Raw genomic sequence first — 23,353 nt, forward strand, 5'->3', positions numbered from 1 at the left:
ATGGAGCAGTGGCCATTGGGTCCATGAATTACATCCACTAGACACAAATGCTGCAGGGTAGAGGGCAACTGTAGTAGATGGGCTGCAGCAGAATTGTCTACCTCTGTGCCAAGTTTCTATTTTAATTCACCGTACAGAGCCTGTTTACTTGAGCTTTCTACAGCGGTGTGACTTTCACCTTTCAACATTGTTTTCAGCTTCTGACTCAGCTCCCGTAGGCTAACATGGAGAACATATAGGAGTGAGCAATGCCACGTGGCTCACGTGGGGGGGGAGGGGGCGTGGAATAGGGTTTATTTTTCCTTCAAATAAAATGCAGGCTATTATTGTATGTTTTTGTTTTTTGTTTAGTTTTTCTCTCTTCTTCCTTCCACCCACCTCCGACCAAAAATGTTTGGCAATGCAAAGACAGGGCAAACAATGATAGTTTCACAAAGATGTTGGTGGGTGGCAGATGGGGAAAGACCTGTTTCTGAGTGCACAATCTGTAAATTGCTAGCTCTTGCTTTCTTTTCCTGGAAGTGCAAATTCCTTTCATCCCAACTGGTAAAGCAGGCTCAAAAGCGAGAGAGATCGACCCATAACCACAACCTTTGTAAAGTTTCTTTGGGGAAAACAAAATTCTTTGTACTGCTAAAATTGACACTGCCACTTTACACAAGTAAAATTATGAGCATAACACATGAAATGAAAACTGAACTATCCTGCTTTAGCCTTAGCTCCAATACGTATTATAATGTCCTGTAAAGAAACCAACTATGCTCCTGGTGAAGATTTAGGTAGTTACAAGTAGATGTCTGGTCAACGGAAATGTCCAAGAAATGTGTTGTTTCTTTAAAAGGGCTCAATCCTGCATGGTGCTGAGCAATCTGGCCTCAATCCAGCAAAGCACTTAAGCACACAATTAGCTTTCAACAGTACTAAGGTGCTTAAAACCTAATTAAGTGCTTTGCTGGATCCAAGCCAGAGTACTCTGCACATCCAGGATGGAGCCCATAATGGTGTAAAAGGTTCAGAGAAGTCCTAAACTCTAAAGTGGGATGAAAAAGCATGACTGGTACTGGCAAATCCTTGGAAGAACCGATCACAAAAATGGTATGTTGTGCTGTGTAATGCTGTGGACATTGTGGCTCCCTTGTACATGCTCATAATTTACTGCTGTGGAACTCCAACCATATGAGCCTATTGCAGAAGTTATATATATGTGTGTGTGTGTGTATGTGTGTGTAGAGAGAGAGAGAGAGAGTGGTAAACCCAGGACAAACAGCTACAAAGGGGGAGGGTAGTAATTAGTCCCAGGGGGTTAAAAGGCCCCTCCCTATCCACGGAGGAGAGATAACCAAGGGGCAATAAGGTTCAGCTGGAAAGGGGGTTGCTAGGGAACCACTTAGGTTCAGCTGACTCCAACTACTTGAGGCCTTTTTAAACCCTCCCCTGGGTGGAAGGAGGGGGGGAGTGAGGGGAGCAGTTTGTAGCAAGACACCAGACCCTCCCAGTAGGGAGGCTGCACTCCCTACCCAGAAGGGAAGGAAAACAAGCACAAGGGACTGACTCAGGAGAGGAGTAGCAGGACCAGGACCCTGTGCCACCTATAAGGATTTGCCTTGTCCAAGGCTAAAAAGGACTGAGCCTGCTGAGGCAAACAAGGTATTTTGCCACTATATATATATATATATATATATATTCATGCCTTGGTCCAAACTTTTGTTTCTAAATTTCTTGCACTAGTAACTTTATAGCTTAACCCAGTCAAAGGCACATTTGGTCACAAATGGCAAACATCAGTTGGTATTTATTCACCCCTATCTCACATTGTTTTGTGCCTTAACATCTCAGTGGGTGCAGGGATAAAGGACTGGTGGACAAGGAAGAGGTGTTGAAATCCTCTGTGATTCTGGTGCTTGAGAATTTTTTTTTTTTTGCTTTTACTCACCCCTTATGCCACAATCCTGTAATTAAACTGTACCTATAAACTACTTAAAAAATAAAAAAGACAAAAGGTTTCTGAAAAACTATTTACCCAATGCTCTCCCTCCACTAAAGCAACGCTATAGCCATTCTTCAGGCACCAGGATTCTGTGCTGCTTCAGTCTTCCACCTAAGAAGATAAAACAGAGATAGAAACTTGCCATCTACAGGAAGGGATTGTGGGGGCATAGTTCAACTTGGAAAGTGGGAGGAGGAAGGCAGGCTGGGGAATGGGCTAGAGCCATGCTGATCATGAGTGTCTGTCCCTGGCTTCTTGACATACATAAAATGTCCTTTAACTACTCAGCAGCAGAGGTTTCTTGTGACTCCACAATGAATCAGTCATTACGTTCAGAGACATATAGGCAATGTCAAAATTAGTCCAGATACTTAGCTACAAAAATACATTTAGAAACACCTTGGATAACTGTTATACCAAGCCTTTGTAGAAGGATTACTTGCTGTGTAAAATGACAGGTCTCAGAGTAGCAGCCGTGTTAGTCTGTATCCGCAAAAAGAAAAGGAGTACTTGAGGCACCTTAGGGACTAACCAATTTATTTGAGCATAAGCTTTCGTGAGCTACAGCTCACTTCATCGGATGCATGCAGTAGAAAATACAGTGGGGAGATTTTATATACACAGAGAACGTGCAACAATGGGTGTTACCATACACACTGTAACCAGAGTGATCAGGTAAGCTGAGCTATTACCGGCGGAGGGGGGTGAAACCTTTTGTAGTGATAATCAGGGTGGGCCATTTCCAGCAGTTGACAAGAACGTGTGAGGAACAGTTCTTGGGAGACAGACCAGTCCTTGCTTACAGACAGCCCCCCGAGCTGAAGCAAATACTCACCAGCAACCACACAACAAAACACTAACCCAGGTACCTATCCTTGCAACAAAGCCTGTTGCCAACTGTGCCCACATATCTATTCAGGGGACACCATCATAGGGCCTAATCACATCAGCCACACTATCAGAGGCTTGTTCACCTCCACATCTACCAATGTGATGTATGCTGCCATGTGCCAGCAATGCTCCTCTGCCATGTACATTAGCCAAACTGGACAGTCTCTACATAAAAGAATAAATGGACACAAATCAGACGTCAAGAATTTTAACATTCAAAAACCAGTTGGAGAACACTTCAATCTCTTTGGTCACTCAATTACAGACCTAGAAGTGGCAATTCTTCATTTAAAAAAAAAAAAAAAATTCAAAAACAGACTCCAATGAGAGACTGCTGAATTGGAATTAATTTGCAAACTGGATACAATTAACTTAGGCTTGAATAAAGACTGGGAATGGATGGGTCATTACACAAAGTAAAACTATTTTCCCCATTCCACCACACCCACCCCCACCCCCGTTCCTCAGATGTTCTTGTCAACTGCTGGAAATGGCCCATCCCTCTCCCCCCCCACCCCACCCCCCCGCTGGTAATAGCTCACCTTACCTGATCACTCTTGTTACAGTCTGTATGGTAACACCCATTGTTTCATGTTCTCTGTGTATATAAAATCTCCCAACTGTATTTTCCACTGCATGCATCCGATGAAGTGAGCTGTAGCTCACGAAAGCTTATGCTCAAATAAATTTGTTAGTCTCTAAGGTGCCACAAGTCCTCCTTTTCTTTTTGCTGTGTACAGGTTTTTCAGGGCCATTATTTAATTGTGAACTGTTTGCTTTTGGGTTAGTCACTCACGCAGTAAAAAGTCTTATGTTCACCCAACCACACATGTCTGTATGTGTTTGTGCACATATAGGTACAAATACATCTATAGACAGGAAACAATTGGAAAGAAATCTCCCATGATCCACAGGATTCAGAAATAATACTGACAGTACCTGGTTTCATTCTCTCATTGCTAGAGGGGCTCAGCCTTTTGGCCACTAGACTTTGTTTTCATGAGTTTTAGCTGCTGGACTGAGTATTTTACCTCCGAATGGTATGTTGAGACTTATGCCCCGTCTCCATCCTTCTTTTCTTGACTGACACTGTATTGTGGGCAGCAGATGGTGTAAATGGCCCACAATACATTAGTTAAATTAATTGCTGACTTTCTTGGCACTGTACCTTTGGCACCAATAGCTGGTCAGGGAAAATGACAGCACTTGAAACTGATAGAGACTGAACTTTTCTGGGCTGGTTTTTGGTGACATGAGGGCATTTGTGGGATTGATGTCGGAGTCTGTGTTGGAGTGGGAATGACTTACCTCTCCACATTGTTGACACTATGCCCTGGAACTCCTGTTCAGTTGCTCTTAGAATGAGATATTGTAATCATGGATTCCTCTTATACTTTTTCTTCCTTTCCACTACAGTTAGGAGCTAGGGTCTTCCTACCATTTCCCCTCTCTTTCTTTCATCTCTCCTGATCCCCAGTGCAGGATGTCTGTGTCCAGGGGAAGGAGGTATGGCTGAGAGCCTACACTAAGAAAGACCCTGTTTTCCTGACCCCACTAAGCCTGGACTGATGGGGAAACCATGGTCGATGTAGAACTAATATTGTCACCACAGACCTCTTCAGAGATTATTTTTTCATATGCATTGTAACCAATAACACTGAGCAGAGCAGCAGTGGTATTGATAGTAGGATGCCCTTCTACTTCAGGCTTCTCAATGAACTACAAGGAGCAGTATAGCCTGTAAGGCCAGGCCCCAAAGAAAAGGCTCTGATTTCTCTTTTTTTCAGTATATCTTACTGTGGTGCACTAGCCTATAAGAGTGAGCTCTGGAGATAATCCTTCACCAAGATACAGAACGCACAGAGTGGGGTCGGGGTGGCTGTGAAATTACATTGTGTTTATACTACTTCTGTAAAGTTCCAGTTTGGCTGCATTATGGAGGCCATAAGCAAAAGAAGTGTCTATCCTGGGCACAATGAGGGAATTCAAACTCTAACATACGCACAGTCTCTCTCAGTTCCATAGCTGGTCCCACACACTCTCGCAAGGCCTGCAGGAGTGAAGAGGAGGGGGAAGGTTCAGCCTGATATTCATGAAATTGGAGAAAGAGATTGTTGGATTAGTAAAAATACATAAATTAATGCAATTTGCATTTCACCATTTTCCATGAAAACCAAAGGTAGACTTTTTCAGGCACAGAACTGCTGTTTTGCTACAAAAAGCTGCTTTCACTGTAGAAAGAAGGAAATTTCAATTAGTAATGTCCATGTTAAGCATGTCTTGTATTCAGTGGTTTACAGCTCCTGGCTCTTAAAATGGCAGCATATGGTGGTAGCTCTGCATTTTTTTTTTTTTAATGACCTGCTGCATCAGACCCCAGCCTATGATATGGCATAATTGTCACGGAGTCCCTGGGCGATGCTCTGGAACTGCTCCCCATGAAGCCAGTCAGGACTCTGGGGCAGTCGCCTTTCTGTGAGCAGCCTGTCTTCAGGACACACAGCTCACACAGCTTCCACCTTCCTAGGTCTGACCTCGGAGCATTCAGCATCCTCTGCCCCTCCGTGCGCTTCCCCCCCAGCGAGTCCGCTCAGGTGGGGCTCCTGCGGAAGCCAGAGGGTCCTGCACCCCAACTTCGCAGTCAGACGTGACTCTCAGCCAGCCAGTAAAACAGAAGGTTTATTAGACGACAGGAACATGGTCTAAAATAGAGCTTGCAGGTGCAGAGAACGGGACCCCTCAGCTGGGTCCATTTTGGGGGGCAGTGAGCCAGACAACCACGTCTGCACTTCACTCCATGTCCCAGCCAGCCCCAAACTGAAAACCCCCTCCAGCCCCTCCTCCTCTGGGCTTTGTTCCTTTCCCGGGCCAGGTGGTCACCTGATTCCTTTGTTCTCCAACCCTTCAGCTCTCACCTTGCAGGGGGGGAAGGGCCCAGGCCATCAGTTGCCAGGAAACAGGGTGTTGGCCATTCTCTGTGTCCAGACTCCTGCGCACACATGCCCTCTAGGGCTCTGCAATGATCATACACTCTTACTCCACCCCCTAGATACTTAAGAACTGCCTAGGGGAAACTGAGGCACCCCCACACTATTCAGAGGAAACATTAAGAACAGTCCCACTTCGTCACAATAATAGAAAGTAATCATAGAATATCAGGGTTGGAAGAGACTTCAGGAGGTCATCTAGTTCAATCCCCTGCTCAAAGCTGGACCAACACCAGCTAAATCATCCCAGCCAAGGCTTTGTCAAGCTGGGCCTTGAAAACCTCTCCTGCTGGAGATTTCACTATCTCCCTAGGTAACCCATTCCAGTGCTTCACCACCCTCCTAGTGAAATAGTGTTTCCTAATATCCAGACCTCCCCAACTACGACTTGAGACCATTGCTTCTTGTTCTGTCATCTGTCACCACTGAGAACAGCCTAGCTCCATCCTCTTTGGAACCCCCCTTCAGGTAATTGAAGGCTGCTATCAAATCCCCCCCTCACTCTTCTCTTCTGCAGACTAATAGCCCCAGTTCCCTCAGCCTCTCCTCGTAAGTCATGTGCCCCAGGCCCCTAATAATTTTTGTTGCCCTCCATTGGACTCTCTCCAATTTGTCCACATCTCTTCTGTAGCGGAGGGACCAAAACTGGATGCAATACTCCAGGTGTGGCTTCACCAGTGCCGAATAGAAGGGAATAATAACTTCCCTCAATCTGCTGGCAATGCTCCTACTAATACAGCCCAATATGCCATTGGCCTTCTTGGAAACAAGGGCACACTTCTGACTCATATCCAGCTTCTCATGCACTATAATCCCCAGGTCCTTTTCTGCAGAACGGCTGCTTAGCCAGTCAGTCCCCAGCCTGTAGCAGTGCATGGGATTCTTCCTTTCTAAATGCAGAACTCTGCACTTGTCCTTGTTGAACCTCATCAGATTTCTTTTGGCCCAATCCTCCAATTTGTCTAGGTCACTCTGGACCCTATCCCTACCCTCCATCATATATACCTCTCCCCCAGTTTAGTGTCATCTGCAAACTTGCAGAGGGTGCAATTAATCTCATCATCCAGATCATTGATAAAGATGTTGAACAAAACTGGCCTCACGACTGACCCCTAGGCCACTCCGCTTGATACCGGCTGCCAACTAGACATTGAGCCGTTGATCACTACCATTGAGCCCGACAATCTAGCCAGCTTTCTATCCAATTTGTAGTCCATTCATCCAGTCCCTACTTTTTTAACTTGCTGGCAAGAATACTTATCAAAAGCTTTGCTAAAGTCAAGATATATCACATCCACTGCTTTCCCCATATCCACAGAGCCAGTTATCTCATCATAGAAGGCAATCAGGTTGGTCAGGCATGACTTGCCCTTGGTGATAGATAAATCTAAACTGTAGTTGTTTTCACAGATCATTAACCAGCAGCAAAATGGGAAAAATCATATCTGGCATTTGATGTGAATACCTGGCTATATTGTTTCAGTAAGGCGTTGGTGCATGTTGTATACACAAGCTCTTGGGGCATAGCGCTTCCTGGGTCGTCCCACCATGCAGGGGCAATGCTTCTGTCCCTGAAGGAAATACAGTGTGTACTGCCCTCTGTGCCTGGTGTGGATGGGAGCAGAACTATGGCTCTGCCTCCTCCCCTCTCCCTCTGGGACAAAGGCTGTACTTGTGCTGTCCTGCAGCTGAGAAGTGTGGGCATGTGGGTGTGGGCTGGTCACAATCGAGCCCATTTGTAGTACAATTTTCCATTTGTCTCAATACCACAGATGCTGCTGGCTTTTTAAAAAAATGGTTTAGTACATTTGGTCTTTGAAGACACTTTGTGGCCAGAAACATTGCTGCATCTGTGGCCTTGTTCCATCCTACATGCTTGCGAGCATTGTTGTTAGCATAGTGTGAGGATGCATTAACTGCTGTCTTTTTCAAGATACCTCAGGGTACCAAACTAGTAAAAAGGAGACAATAAAGAAGGGCTGAGCCAACTATGAATTCCAAAACTACACTGGAATAGAGTGCTACAAGCAGCAGGACATAAATAGGATTACATTCTCACTATGTTTAATTTACATGGAATATAGGAACAGAGGAATTGCCATATCCAGTTTGACCAACCATTCATCCCATTCAGCATCCTGTCTCTGACACTGTCAATTATCACACTTCAGGGAAAATTTCAGAAACTAGATAATTATGGAATAACCTTCTGCTTTGAAGTATAGGGGTTTATAACCATTCCAGTTTTTTACTTGGTCTAATCTGGTGGTTGTCATTACCCATAAAAATGTCTAATCTTTTAAAATCTTACTAAGCTGTTGGGCTCAATGGTATCTTGCGGCAGTGAGTTCCAAAGGTTAGCTGTCTTTTGTGGAAATAGTTTTTTTTTAATTGGGTTTTAAATTGTTTACTATTCATTTTAATTGAAATGTGCTTTACTTGACTTTCTACCGTTTGTTATTGTGTATACCTCTATTGTTGTCCGCTCTTATTTGTCTCCTCTCTAAATAAACAGCCCCAATTTATTTCTCTCTTTTTTGTCATACACAAGTCTTTCCATGCCTCTAATCCATTTTGTTGCTCATCTATGAACTCCCTATACTTCTGCTGTATCCTTTTTGAGATAAACTGGCTAGCTCTGAACACGGTATTCCAAGTGAGGGTGTACTACTGATTTATATATTGTTATAAATTGTGTTTTCAGTATTTTCTTTCCCATTCTTTATACATTCGTCAGGGTGGCCTCTGCCTGGAGTACCCTCCTGCACAGACCACAGCACTCAGTGTCCTTCAGAGTCTCCAGATACAGTCCAAACAGGCTTTCTGAGTGCAAATAGCCTTTGCTGGGCTCATTTATTACAAAAGAAAGCCCCATGCACATAAGTCATAACCAAAGTCCCAAAACTATAGTCCAGACAGTACATTAGATACAGCGACTCTCACTGTGCCCCAGCTCTCCAGTACAGCCCCAGCATCTCTTACCTTCAGCCTTTCTGGCCCTCCAGCTTCAAGTCTCTGGCTCAGGGAGGCAACGGGCATCTCCTTTTTCTGCACACAGCCTTCTCTGGTCATGGATTTCTGTCTCAGGAAGATCAGAAGACTAGTCCCTCCTCTTGCTCTTAGCCTTTGATCCTTTTCAGCCTCCCAGCACTGGCTGGCCCAGCAAGGTCAGCCTGCAGCCCCCTCCTCTGACAATTCCTCCATTTTTCCAGGGGTCTGCAGAGAGCTCTCACCTGCCCTTTCCCTCAGGGAAACTGCTCTGACCCACTGGGTCTCTCAGATTCTCCCTAATACTTTGTAGCTCTCAGTGTAGCCAAATTAGCCTCTTAATTAGCCATGTTCTGGTACAGGGGCTCCACACCTGCTTCATTTACAGGAGACAGCCACCGTGTAACAATATCCTGCTTTTTTGACCTCTGTTTCACACTGAGCACAAGTTCTCATTGGTCTGTCCACTCACCTAGCTTTGTTAGTAGGGTGACCTTATGTCCCATTTTGGCCGGGAGAGTCCCTTTTTTAAGCCTTGTCCTGGCTGTCCTGACTTTTTTTGGCAAAACTGGGCATTTGTCCCATATTGCTCTTGCCAACTGATCATCAGGGGCATGGAGGAACATGTAGGGGGAGGAGGGAGAGGCAATGCCAGCCCCGCATGGGAGAGAGGGCTCAGGAGAGTGGCTTGGGCCGGGCAGCAGGGGGGTTCGGGCTGTCCCATGTGTGGAGAGGTGCGGGGGGCCTCAGGCTGGCCCTGTGTGGGCAGACAGCAGGGAGGGCTGGGGCAGGCCCTGCACGGGGAGGGAGTCTTTGGTCGGCCCCTGGGGTGTTCCGTTTTCCCTTTGGGAAAATATGGTCACCTGATTTGTTAGGTCCCTTTACATTTCTTCAAACTCGTCTCCAGTCTTGGCTAGCCTAAATAATATTGTAGCAACTGCAAATTGTGTCATCTCATTGTTCATCCCCTTTTCCAGATCACTGGTAACTATATTGAATACCCCCAGTTCTGGCATGAAATCTTTTCTAACTTCGTTGTTACCCTCTTGGAATATTGAAAATTAACCATTTGTTATTTCTTTTTGTTTTCTGTTTTTAGCCAGTTGCTAATACATGACAGTACTTTAATTCTCAGATCATAGGTATTTGGTTTCTTTTATATCTTCTTGTTGGATGCTTTTGACAGCAATGACTTATTGAAGGCATATGGTGATTTCATCACATAACGAACAAGAATGTCAAAAGTCAGACCAACCAGCCTCCATGGTCTTGCCAAATGACTCAACGCCGGCTCAGGTGCCTTGACCATCAGCTCCATCTACTGGAGTGCATATCACCCTGCCAGCTTTATGTATTTGATCCAACCAACGCTGGATGGAGAAGGCCTCACTGACAGCCTCATGCATGCTGGAGAGAAGTTGTGGTTTCCAATCTCGCTCACTTCAGCCTTACTATAGAGCAGGCCAGGATATTGGAAGGAGACTGGGCTGTCTGGAAATGAGTGATCTGAAGCGTGCACTCCACGAGCAGGAGAATTAATGAATGAATTCTCCTCTCATGAAGGACTTTGCCAAAGATTTTTGGAAAGTGTTCTCTGGGGCAAGAACAATCTTTTCTTCTGTATTGTTTCAGTGTCCATTACAATGAAGCTCCAATCCTGACTGGAGTCTTCGGGCCCTTTGAAATTCAGTCAGTTGGCTCTTTTTATCCATTGTATTGCATCAAAAGCATCCAATAAGTAGATATTAAAGAAACCAAAGAATTCAAATAGACTGGAGAGGCATGATTTTCCTTTACAGAAGTCATGCTGGTTTGCTCATATAATTCCATGTTAATCTCACTATTTTATAAATTCTCAGTTATTGTTTCAATGCAATTTCCTGGTACTAAAGAAATGTTTATTGGTTTGTAATTCCTGTGATCATTATCTGTAGCACTTTTCTTTTTTTTTTTTTTTTTATAAAAAGGGTTCATTTGCTACTGTTCCGGTGTTTGGATTTAGGAGCTGATTTTAATGAGACATTTCATATTTTTGTTAGTAGCTCAACTCCTTCATCCCTCAACACTCCTGGATAAATACTACCATCCAATCCTAATAATGTGTTGCTCCTTCATTTATCAATCTTATACAGTTTTTACAAATCATTACTGTATTTATTACATTTAATTAGTCTTTTGATTAGCGCTGGGTAATTATTTTTGGTCAAATAATAAATTTGCTGAAAATGCAGTTTTGGAATGATCGAAACTATCTGAATTTGGAAAAATGTTTTGGCCAAATAAGAGACAAAATTTAAAAAGTTGAAATGGTTTGTTTCTACACTTTTTTGAAACCAAATGTCTTGAAGCATTATTTTGAAATCAAAAATCATCTTGAAATTTAGATACTTTTTTTTATTAAATCTAAAAAAACAACCAGAAACAACTAATTGAAGAAATAAAATTGACTTGTTTGACCCAAAATGAAATTTTATTTTGTTTTGGCAAGAAAAAACAAAAATTTTCCATTTGAAACTAACCAAATTTTGTGTTTGATTTTTTTTTCAGTTCAGCCATCCCAAACTGACAAATCAATTATTCACTCAGCTCTATATTGTGTGCTCAGAATCCCTCTTCTGACTTTAGATTTTTCTCTTGAGACTCTATGGAATCTTCTAAGCATAGCACTACTCCTTTCTCACCTCCTACATTTCTCTGTAATATATATAGTATCTATATAAATATGTCTATTAATTATTTAACTTCTTTGTATGACACTTTTTACTATTCAAGAATTTGTCTTTGTGATCTTAACCTGTCCCCACCCCCAGCTCAGTTGTAATTTATTTCCTATTCATTGCTGAATACAGAGATACCTTTGTATTATTAATAGGGCTGTCAAGCAATTAAATAAATTAATCGTGATTAATCGCGCTGTTAAACCGTAATAGAATACCATTTATTTAAATATTTTTGGATGTTTACTACATTTCCAAATATATTTATTTCAATTACAACACAGAATACAAAGTGTACAGTGCTCACTTTATATTTTTGGTTACAGTTTGCACTTTTAAAAAATAAAACAAGTATTGTAGTGCAATCTCTTTGATCATGAAAGTTGAACTTACAAAATGTAGAATTATGTATTAAAAAAAACCTGGATTCAAACATAAAACAATGTAAAACGTTACAGCCTACAAGTCCACTCAATCCTACTTCAGCCAATCGCTCAGACAAACAAGTTTGGTTACAATTTGCGGTAGATAATGCTGCCTCCTTCTTGTATACAATGTCACCTGAAAGTGAGAACAGGCATTCACATGACACTGTTGTAGCTGGCATTGCAAGATATTTCCATGCCAGACGTGCTAAAGTTTTGTATGTCCCTTCATGCTTCAACCACCATTCCAGAGGATATACGTCCATGCTGATGACAAGTTCTGCTCAATTATGATACAAAGCAGAGCGGACCGACATAGGTTCGTTTTCATCATCTGAGTTAGATGCCATCAGCAGAAGGTTGATTTTCTTTTTTGGTGGTTCACGTTCTGTAGTTTCTGCATCTGAGTTTTGCTCTTTTGGGTCAAGTGCAGTAACTATTTTTTTTAGAAATCTCAGATTGGTACCCTCTTTGCATTTTGTCAAATCTGCTGTGAAAGTGTTCTTAGAATGAACATTTGCTGGGTCACCATCCAAGACTGCTATAACATGACATATATGGTAGAATGCAGGTAAAATAGAGCAGGAGACATACAATTCTCTCCCAAGGAGTTCAGTCACAAATTTAATTAATGAATTTTTTTTTTTAATGAGCATCATCAGCATGGAAGCATGTCCTCTGGAATGGTGGCCGAAGCATGAAGTGGCATATGAATGTTTTGCGTATCTGGTACTTAAATACCTTGCAATGCCGGCTAAAAAAGTGCCATGAGAACACCTGTTCTCACTTTCAGGTGACGTTGTAAATAAGAAGCAGGCAGCAGTATCTCCTGTAAATGTAAACGAGCTTGTTTGTCTCAGCAATTATTTGAACAAGAAGTAGGACTGAGTGGATTTGTAGGCTCTAAAGTTTTACATTGTTTTGTTTTGTTTTTTAGTGCAGTTATGTAAAAAAATAATTCTACGTTTGTAAGTTACACTTTCATAATAAAGAGATTGTACTACAGTACTTGTACGAGGTGAATTGAAAAATACTATCTCTTTTGTTTATCATTTTGACAATGCAAATATTTGTAATAAAAAATAATATAAAGTAAGCACTGTACACTTTGTAATAGAAATCAATATATTTGAAAATGTAGAAGAACATCCAAAATATTTAATGCATTTCAATTGGTATTCTATTTGCGATTTATTTTTTTGAGTTAATTCTGTAAGTTAACTGCAATTAATTGACAGCCCTAATTATTAACAATCTTGTATCTGATAAGAATGCTCTTTGGCAGCTTTTGGCTTTTCCTCAATTCCTACTTTAGATAATCCCCCTAAACCTGGATGACTTTCCGTACCAGCAATCTTGTTCTACTTTGGTTAAGGTAGAACCCCATTTCACACAGCCTATCTCATTTCCAAAAAAGTCCTTAGTGTCTAATGCGCTTAAACCGTTCCTCTTTCCATCATCATCTCATCCATATCTAGAGATTTCTGAAGGCCCCTCATCGTGCTAACCCTGTATGGGTAACTGGAAGCATTTTAGAATTAAGTACATTAGCGGCAGTGGCCCTAAGTCTATTCTTAGTAAACTAAATCTAGCTTGCGGGATCTCTTTCCTACTACTTGAGTAATATCTGAATGAAGAGTAGATATTTTTCAGAAGTGCTATGTGGGAGTTTAAAAGGGTATGACTACTTGTGTGAAGAGCTACTGGGGAAGTCTTAAGACAAAGAAATGTATTTAGCTTTGCATCCTGTGACTATTGGGCTTTGTAGCAATTTCCTAAGGGAAGTAGTGGAAGCCTCGTCACCTGTACCACTTAGTCTGGTCTAGATGCTAGAAAAGGCACAGATGTGAGAAAATTGTGTATTGGCAGCAGTTAGGCTGGATTATGACCTAATCAGTCTGTAATGGCTATGATAATTTAAGAACTATTTGTGACTGACTTGTTAGAGTGCTTTTGCTCTTCAAGTACAGAGCATACTTTTCTTTGTCTCCTTACTGAAGGAGCAACATAGCTTATTCACTAAGTACTTTCCTCTTAACCACGCGGTGTGTGGGGGTGGAGAAAGCGTATTTCTCAGTCTTAGGGGTAAATGCACTTTACAGAATATAAAATAAAGGCATCATGTTTTATGGAAGGGCAGGTGCATAACAGTGCATAAATAGTTCAGGTACCTAGCATATCAATCAAATGACAGGTACCAGCCACTAGAGGCTATGCTAGTCTCAAACGCTGAAGATCTCCATATACAGACAGCAATGGAACATCTAGTGTAGCATATTACATATTCCTTTTCCCCCAGTTAGATTTTATTCATGCCAATTCATCTTTAACTATTTTCTTTTCCCTTTTTCATCAGCTTTCTCCCTTTTTTCCTTTCTTTCCTTTGGCTATTTCTCTATGGATCCAGCTTTATTTTAATTGTTTCTTGCTGTCAACTTTTATACTGCACTGACCTATTGGTACACCACTTACTCATTTATGTGAAGCCCACTGTGAATGAACAGAGACAAAATAGGGTTTCAGAAATTAGCCTTGGTTTTTTGAGTCAAGTCAGCCTCAAATCTTCTTAAAATCCAATGCATCAGAGAGGCAGCATGCTATGGAAAATAAAACTAGTGTATTATTTGCTGCCATAATTCAAAGGGAATTTCAGTTTGCATCAGCCTTGCTTGTAACTGTGGTTCATTAGAGCTCATATTAACTCATCTGTACATGGGTATGGTTTATTACTTATACAGATTATAGTCTCATCTGTTTCTAAATCACAAAACCGCTCCTCCTTATTATATTTTTCTTTTCTAAATTACTGAGCTGTTCTCTGTCAATGTTTGTGTCTTTGTATTGTCCTCTTTGTGACGATTTTTGTATTTACAATGCTTATACTTATATTTGCATTACAATATCTAACTCTGTTCATGCCATCATAAAACCCCTCAAATTAACATTTCTCAAGTCTCTTGTTATCCCTACTCTACATTTTCACTGCTCGCCTACAGTGTCCCCCTCAAAATCACAAGTCGGACCATTCATTAATTCAAAAAGAGCAGTACGCCATTATACCAACTGGATGTGTACAGACATAAAATTGATTGTTATAAATGTTCAATACTCTTTCAAAGAATTGTAATGGAAAGCAATTAAGAAAAAGGAAAGGCACATAAAATATACAAGAATAAGCTCATAACAAAAATGATTCAACTCATATGGGTACAGTCTTTGCATAATTTAAATCAAAACCAATTTGTTCTACAATTAAAAACAGAGAAAGCTGAGCTGAGTCATAACATAACCAGGAAAAAATGAATTTATGGCTTAGAGTTTGAGAAATGAAATGCTATAATTATTAAAAAAGAACCTGGGTGACCATTCGAAATCTAGACCACTTCAAATGTTGCCTGCTGAAAGTTGTTACCATCAGAAGCCTGTTCATTGGCCTATCTGAAAAAAGTTGACTGTCTCAGTCCATTTCCTATTAGGTGTCCACATCACAAACACTGTCAGAATTGGCACAAATGGCATGATCCAAAGCACCCTGATGTCAGGGGAGAGATTTGCATATTTTTGTGGGCTTTGACTCAGGCCCTAATTTGGCACTCGCTTTTTAGTCTCAGCAGAGAGGTCACAGACTGAATGCATGTTGAGACAGAACTGTCCTTTCTTCTGAAGATGTCATCCACACAAGTCAGGCTTGAGGTATGTAGATAGCTGGTGAGTGAAAGATTACACTGCTTCTGCTTTCCTGTATCTGTTCTGTGGATAAACAGTGTCCAGTCTCAAGCTGATATTTTCCTCCAGCACTAAATAAACCTTTAGAACCAGATTCTACCTCCCTTACTCTGCTTACTCTGCAGGAAGTCCCACTGATTGTTTAGCAGACCCACTGAAATCAATGGAAACACTTACAGAGTGAGGTACTTCTCAGGGTGAATAAGGATGGCAGAATCTGGCCCTTGGCAAATAGTTTCACCTTGCATCTCTTTACTATCATATTCTAGTAGTTCATCAGTCAATGAAAGGGACAGAGATGCAGGATTGTGCCCCAAATGAGGGAGCAAAGCATGAAAGTATTTAAATAAACTAGTCTTTTATGGACATTGAAATCCTATGAAAACTCAGGTTGTCATTCCCTGTCCTATCAAATAGACGATGACATAGTAATCCTCAAATATGACAGCTGGTTGCATAGCAAACTGTACTAGTCATGCACATTTGGTGGAGCTGGGTTGTAAGCCAAACAGAGCTCATCTTTTGAGGGTGTGATGACTGAAACTGGCTGAGTGCTATTTTGTAGTAACGTGTCTGTCTGCATGCACCATGCAGGAGGAAGACTGCACGACAAAAGGAAAAATGGCAGTCGGCTGTCAGTCACGCAAACATTTCTATAGCCTGTCCCCTCCTCTTCAGTAATCCGCCTTCCTGTCAGATGTATCTCTTTTGTAAGTACAGAAGTTCCCTTTTTTTCCCCCTCTGAGCACTAGAAGGTGACTGACTTTGGAAGAGGTTTCTTTATATCTTTGAAGGCTTTATTAACACTTCTTTTTGAACTTCTAATAAGCCTTGTTTGCGAAGGGTCATTTTCTTTCTCACCTGCAGTGGTGTAGCTTGTTGCTCTTCAGCCACGCCTCTGCCCCCCGCCCTGCCACAGAAAAAAGAAAAGCCTATAACTTGAAAGCAGAGCATAAAGTCTCAGTTGGAGATCACGAATGACTGAAGTGAACCTGCAGTTTTTTGCCCTTCTCCTACTCATTCCTATAAGGAAGCTTTTGAATTGACAAATAAGAAGGCTGTGTATGGCAGATGAGATTGCAGTCTGTAATTAGCCACCAGAATATGGGGATAGCAACCTTTGGGCTGAGCTCAAGCTGAAAAACAAAGCTGTCAGGAGAGTATACCGTTGAATCAGGATAAAGAGAGAGAACAGGTAAGCTCAAAGTATCTTTATCTGAGTATGAAAATATAATCATTGCCAATCAGGCTTTTTTACCAGCTGCAAAGTTATTGAACAAGGCACTTTTAACAGGAGAGAACTGAGCCTACATCATTTTCATTGTATTACTCTCTATAGGCTGACTCGAGTGCAGTTGTTTTCTTAAAACTTCTCTGACCAACAACTATTTGAAATTCATTCAATTTGCTTTTGCTTCCTATGACAATGTGAATCTCTATATCTTGTACAAGGAATAGGTCCCTTTCTTTTTCCAAGTCTTTATTTCATAAGTGTGTTGGTAAGCTTACTTTGCAATAGTAATTATTATGGGCCTGATTCTGCCACCCTTTCTCACACCGCGTAATACCTTAGCTTGCAAGAAGTCTCACTGAAATCAGTGGGACTGCTTGCCTAGTGGGGCACTGTTCAACATAAATAAGGCTGGCAGTATTGAGCCTTATGGGATCAACAGAACACTTTGTGTCAGAAATTTATTAGTTTAAGTTCCAAATAATTAATACAATGCATTTATATTGTAACTTTCCACCTGGGATACTTAGATATAGGAAGATTATTGCCATCACAAGTAAATGATTCGAAGCCATGAAGCTTTAAAAGGCAGTTTTTATTATCTCCTGAAGAGTATGTCAAAGTTATGCTATGCAGGTTAGGTCTTTGACTATGAGAAAATACAACCATGCAGACAGAAAATATTATCCTTTAATCTAACATTCGTCCGTGTAATTAATATGCAGTTCAAATCAGAAAAGACAGCAATCTTAGAAGGCTCTTATTTTTTGTTTTATTGATGAAGACTGAAAAGTTACCTATATTAGTAACTGCTTTGTAGAAAATAAAACACGGTTGTTTCCTCTGTGGAAAACAGCTAGGAGATAAATATTTTTTTATTACTCTAAATTCAAAATACATGATACAATAAAAAAAGACTATTCATTATCTTGGCTTATTTACAAAATGCAGGGCAGGCGTGCATTTCATTACATTTTCTAGTGCAGATCAGCTGCTTATAAAAGACTTTTATCACTGTTGATCTTGGATCTTTCCAGCTCATTAACATATACTCCAGAAATATTCTCTTCTTTGATTTTGGGCTTTGCACTTAGCTTTATCTTGTAGTCACAGTATAAACTTTACATGAAACCAGCTCTGGGCTTGCATTCTAGATTGTCACTTTCCTATGACCCCTCATTCATTTCAATTTCAAATCAAAGGCAGCCTATTACCTGAGGATTCAAACAGGATCAAAAGCTTTCACATTATATTTGTATTTATTAGCCTGCTAGAAATGCATCAGTTTCATTCATCAAAGATCACTCCCCTGTTAGTCTGTTTATGTACATATAATCTTATGTGTAGACATATGTAATTGTTTTTATTTCTCACTGGTATCCTACAATCTGTTCAATCAGTGTAACCATATTATTTCTATAATCATAATATCATCAACAACTGTGCAGGTAAATCTTACGTAATTTTATTGCTCTACAGATGATTCTTTGGTATTAGTACCATGTGATACCCCTGTGAGAAGTTGATTAAAATATTTAACTCATGAATAGAAAATGTATGTGATTCTGCCCAATCTTACATACTTTTCATGTTTTTTGTAGAACACTACACTAATGCGGCTACAGGACATGATATTATTTAGTCAGTAACTTAAAAATGCTGAAACACAGCTATAAATTCATGAGACAGAAATACTGAAATAAATACCATGTCAGCTCTTTCTCGTGGCCCTGCTTCTCTACCTCCTCTTTTGCTACTAGACAGCAGATCGAGGGATGTGATCGTTCCCCTCTATTCAACGTTGGTGAGGCCTCGTCTGGAGTATTGTGTCCAGTTTTGGGCCCCACATTACAAGAAGGATGTGGAAAAATTGGAGAGAGTCCAGTGAAGGGCAACAAAAATGATTAGGGGTCTGGAACACATGACTTATGAGGAGAGGCTGAGGGAACTGGGATTGTTTAGTCTACGGAAGAGAAGAATGAGGGGGGATTTGATAGCTGCTTTTAACTACCTGAAAGGTGGATCCAAAGAGGATGGATCTAGACTATCCTTAGTGATAGCAGATGACAGGACAAGGAGTAATGGTCTCAAGTTGCAGTGGGGGAGATTTAGGATGGATATTAGGAAAAACTTTTTCACTAGGAGGGTGGTGAAACACTGGAATGCGTTACCTAGGGAGGCGGTGGAATCCCCTTCCTTAGAAGTTTTTAAGTCAAGCTTGACAAAGCCCTGGCTGGGATGATTTAGTTGGGGATTGGTCCTGCTCTGGGCAGGGGGTTGGACTAGATGACCTCCAGAGGACCCTTCCAACTCTGATATTCTATGATTGATTCTATGTTGCTGCCACTTCCCCCAGAAACAAACAAAAAACCCTAAATCATTTGTGTCATCATCAAATAGTTATCTTAATAAAAAAAAATTAAGTATACAGCTTGGGGCAAATGTGAACCAACTTGCATCAATGAAAACTGATTCCCCTATTTGCATCTTTGCATTCATAATTGGGAAGAATGGCAGAAATTGACTGAGGCCTAAGGTTGCCAGTCAAGTCCATGCATACCATATTCTATAATTCCGCAGGGGAACATGTCCTTACATTCTACCCAAATGAACATCTCACTATAGAACTAAAGGAAATAGCATACCTTTTAATCTAGAGTTGAAATCTCATTAATGTCAACTCTTAAGCCCTGATCCTACAATCGACTGCTCATGGGCATACTGCCATGCCTGTAGCTGGCCCCATGGAAGTTGTTGAGGCTGCACATGAACATAATCTATTGCAGTATTGGGACCCTCGTTAGCAGTTTTCTTCTTTCTGCACCTTGAGTATTGTATAAACATGTATGAATAGAACCTGACTGACACACACAGGTGGACCTGCTTCTGCTCCCACTGGGTACAATGGGAGTTGTACATTTGGGAGGCAACAAGGTCCAGTGAATAGGGAATGGATTGGGAATCAGGATACTATTCCTAGCTTTGCCACAGCTTTGATGTGTGACCTTGGGCAAGTCACTTAACTTCTCTGTGCTGTGCTTCAGTCTTCCTCATTCAATTATTCTCAAAGCACTTTACAGATGAAAGTAAGAACTATGGAAGGAAAGCATCATATGAGAGCTAAGTTGTTATTATTTATTCTTGTGGTTATTGCAAGGTGCTGGATACTATATCTGCTGTCTTTTTCTAAAATGGAAATTATCTAATTTAGATCTTACAGCAGTTATGGAACACCCCCCCCCACCCGCGCTTTTCAGTTAGAATTGCTATAAAAGTCTCATTGTTCTTTTCAAAAGGTTTTTCATGTAGGGTGTACTGTATGATGTATTTTTCTATAAGGATGCTTGAAACTACAGGCCTCATTCCTCAAAGAGAGAACCAGGACATAGTATTAGTTTTTTGAGTTTAAATGAATAAATGGCATTGCTATGCATTTTACAAGAGATTATAAGACAGGAAGGAAGGTCTTGTGGATAGGGAACTGGACTGAGGATCGAGAGAACTAGGTGAAATTCCCAGCTATGCCACAGACTTGCTATGTGACCTTGGGCACCACACTTGAAGTCAGTGGAAAAATGCCATTGACTTGAATGGTGCGGGATCCAGGTTTTAAAATCTGGAGTTTTCCATTGACTTCAGTGGGGCCAGGATTTACAGTCTATGCTCGTCACCTGTAAGCTTCTTTTCTCCTATCCTCTGGCTGTCTCATCTAGTTAGACTATAAGCTTTCCAGGGCAGGGACTCTCTCTCAGTATGTGTATACTCAACACCTAGCACAATGAGAACCTGATTCCAGTTGGGCCTTCCAGGTGCTCCCATGAAATGAATAGGTGTAATTGTTCTTGTCCCTACGTGGTTATAGACCTAGTTCCCCTCCTTGAGTTGGCTTGGAACAATCCTGATCCTTGTGCTCCTGGCCCATAAGGATGGAGGAGTCCGGCAGAGACAGAGTTGCTATATTTTCTGAAGAGGGCAGAATTGGTCAAGCCTGGGGGATACTGACTCCACCTTTTATAAAGCTGCTGTGCACATTCCTGTGGCAGTCCTGGATGCAGACCCTCCTTAGCTCCTTGCTCCTCACACAGGCAGTGGCTTAAAACGACAACCTTGCCCTACTGAATTCTGAATTTTATTTGACTCATAAACATGGTGATAATTACCAATTCTATTGTTTATAGAAAGCCAGCAGCATTGCATGTAATAGCACAAATCACTGTTTACCATAGGAAGTACAGCTTGTCTCAAAATGAAGAAATTTGGCAATTATCGCAAGTGAGCAATATTCAGTACAACTTTCCTATGCAGAGAAATGAGGAATAAGAATATCATTTATTTGTTAAAATTATTTTTTCTTCTCATTATCCTTTTTAATGGAGATGGCTTTATGTTGCAATTACGAAGAGCAGTGGTTCTCGAAATGTGGGTTGGGACCCCAAAGTGAGTGACGACCCTGTTCTAATGGGGTCGGCAGGGTTGATGTTAGACTTGCTGGGGACCAGGGCCAAAGCTGAAGCCTGAGCCCCACTGCTCGGGGCCAAAGCCAAACTCAAGGGCTTTAGTCCTGGGCTACGGGGCTCAGGCTTCAGCTTCAGCTTTGCCCCACTGCCTGCACAGGATGGTGGGGCTTGAGCTTTGGCCCTTCCATCTGAGGTGCTGGGGCTCAGGCTTTGGTCCCCCCTTCTGGGGTTGTGACGAAGAGTAACTGTGTGTGTGTGTATCTCTCTCTCTCTCTCTCCAGCCTGTTATTTTGTGTAACCATCTGATGTAGTAAACATATTATCAGATAAATAATATAACTTCTGGGAACTCCTATACAGAAATCATACTGTGTTGCATTTACCTGAGTCAGAAACGTACCAGCACACGGCTGAGTCTGTGGTGACAGTTACTGTGTTAGAGATATTCCTGTGCCTCAACCATGGAAGGTTGAACCATATGATCTCAACTTAAAATATAATTATTTTGCTCTGCATTATTATTTTTTGAATTTTGGGTGAATTACACTGCTCATCACAGCCACAGCCTGTTGGGTGGGTTCTGAATTCCCCAGAGTGCCTTTCAGTTCTCTGTCCAGTTCTGCCCATGTACCTCCTGCAATTCTAGTCCTGGGCATTACCTCTTTGAAGCCTTCCAAATGTTCTAAATTATGTGTGTGTGCGTACACACACCCAAAGTTGGCCCTTTTCATGGCTAAATACCCACTGAGTACTACCACTGGGACCACTAGTCCTTTTCTACTGTTGATGTAAGCCGAACTAGAACATAAGTCTGATCCCACTCTCATGCTGGTTCTGCACTGCTGGAACTCCATTGATTCCAATAGTTTCTCTTGATTGACATTGCTGTACCATGAGAGCAATTTCAGGCCCTAAGGATGAAATCTGGGCCATTCTGAATTCATTGGTAGAACTCCCATCTCTAAGTTTGAACCCATTGTCTTTCTTTATTTCAGTTACCTTTCTGGTAAATAGAAAAGGAGTGCTTGTGGCACCTTAGAGACTAACCAATTTATTTGAGCATAAGCTTTCGTGAGCTACAGCTCACTTCATCGGATGCATCCAATGAAGTGAGGTGTAGCTCATGAAAGCTTATGCTCAAATAAATTGGTTAGTCTCTAAGGTGCCACAAGTCCTCCTTTTCTTTTTGCGAATACAGACTAACAGGCTGTTACTCTGAAACTTTTCTGGTAAATGATTCACTATGAGTGACCTTTGAGTGACCTCCCACATCTCTTGCTTATTTCTAGTTTCCTAATTTTCACTTTGTCCCATAGAATTTGACACCCTCCCCCCATCACTGTACTCATTTTACCAACACATTATTGACTTAGTCCCTTATTCATTTTCCAGTTCTCTATTAGGTCACATCAAATTCTTCTTTTCCAAGGTGCACAAGACTAATTCCTTTAACTTTTCTTTGTTAAGAGATGGTACATCTGTGTCCTCATAACAGCACATGATGTCATTTCCAGTGGCACATTCCCTGAATAGAATTTCAGACATGGCAAAGGAGAGTCCTGTGTTGGAGACAGAAGTGGGAGGAATAAGACAGACTGAAATGGAGGAAAAGGGAAACAAACTGGAGGGGAAGGTAAAACAGACTGAAAAGGAAGGAGGGAGGGAAGAAAACTGAAACTTCACTAAGGTTGGCACCTGACAGCTCTAAGACTTTCACTCTTGGCACTCTGGCTCAGGTAGGACTGACTTATTCTTCAGTCCTGATATCCTCTTTCCATTCCTTTTATTGCACCCTCTCCAAAATAATAATATCATTCCTGTGACGCATTGACCAGTGTTGCATAAAACGATCCTTTTGGGGGATGACAAATGCCTTTATAGAGTGCAGTAACATCACCAACTTGTTTTCTAGTTTGTCCCTGTGCTAGTGTAAAATACTTACCT

General features: G+C 41.4%; 1 long non-coding RNA gene across 1 annotated transcript in view; it reads right to left on the reverse strand.

Annotated features, from left to right (window-relative positions):
- LOC140911512 (uncharacterized) overlaps nt 1–23,353 on the reverse strand; it is a 101,724-nt gene that overhangs the window by 15,182 nt on the left and 63,189 nt on the right. The window contains exon 2 of the long non-coding RNA XR_012159003.1: nt 2,021–2,098. This is a non-coding gene — a long non-coding RNA (uncharacterized lncRNA). The remainder of the gene's footprint in view (nt 1–2,020; nt 2,099–23,353) is intronic.

Source organism: Lepidochelys kempii, chromosome 5 (assembly GCF_965140265.1).
Source record: "Lepidochelys kempii isolate rLepKem1 chromosome 5, rLepKem1.hap2, whole genome shotgun sequence".
Classification (NCBI taxonomy): domain Eukaryota; kingdom Metazoa; phylum Chordata; order Testudines; family Cheloniidae; genus Lepidochelys; species Lepidochelys kempii.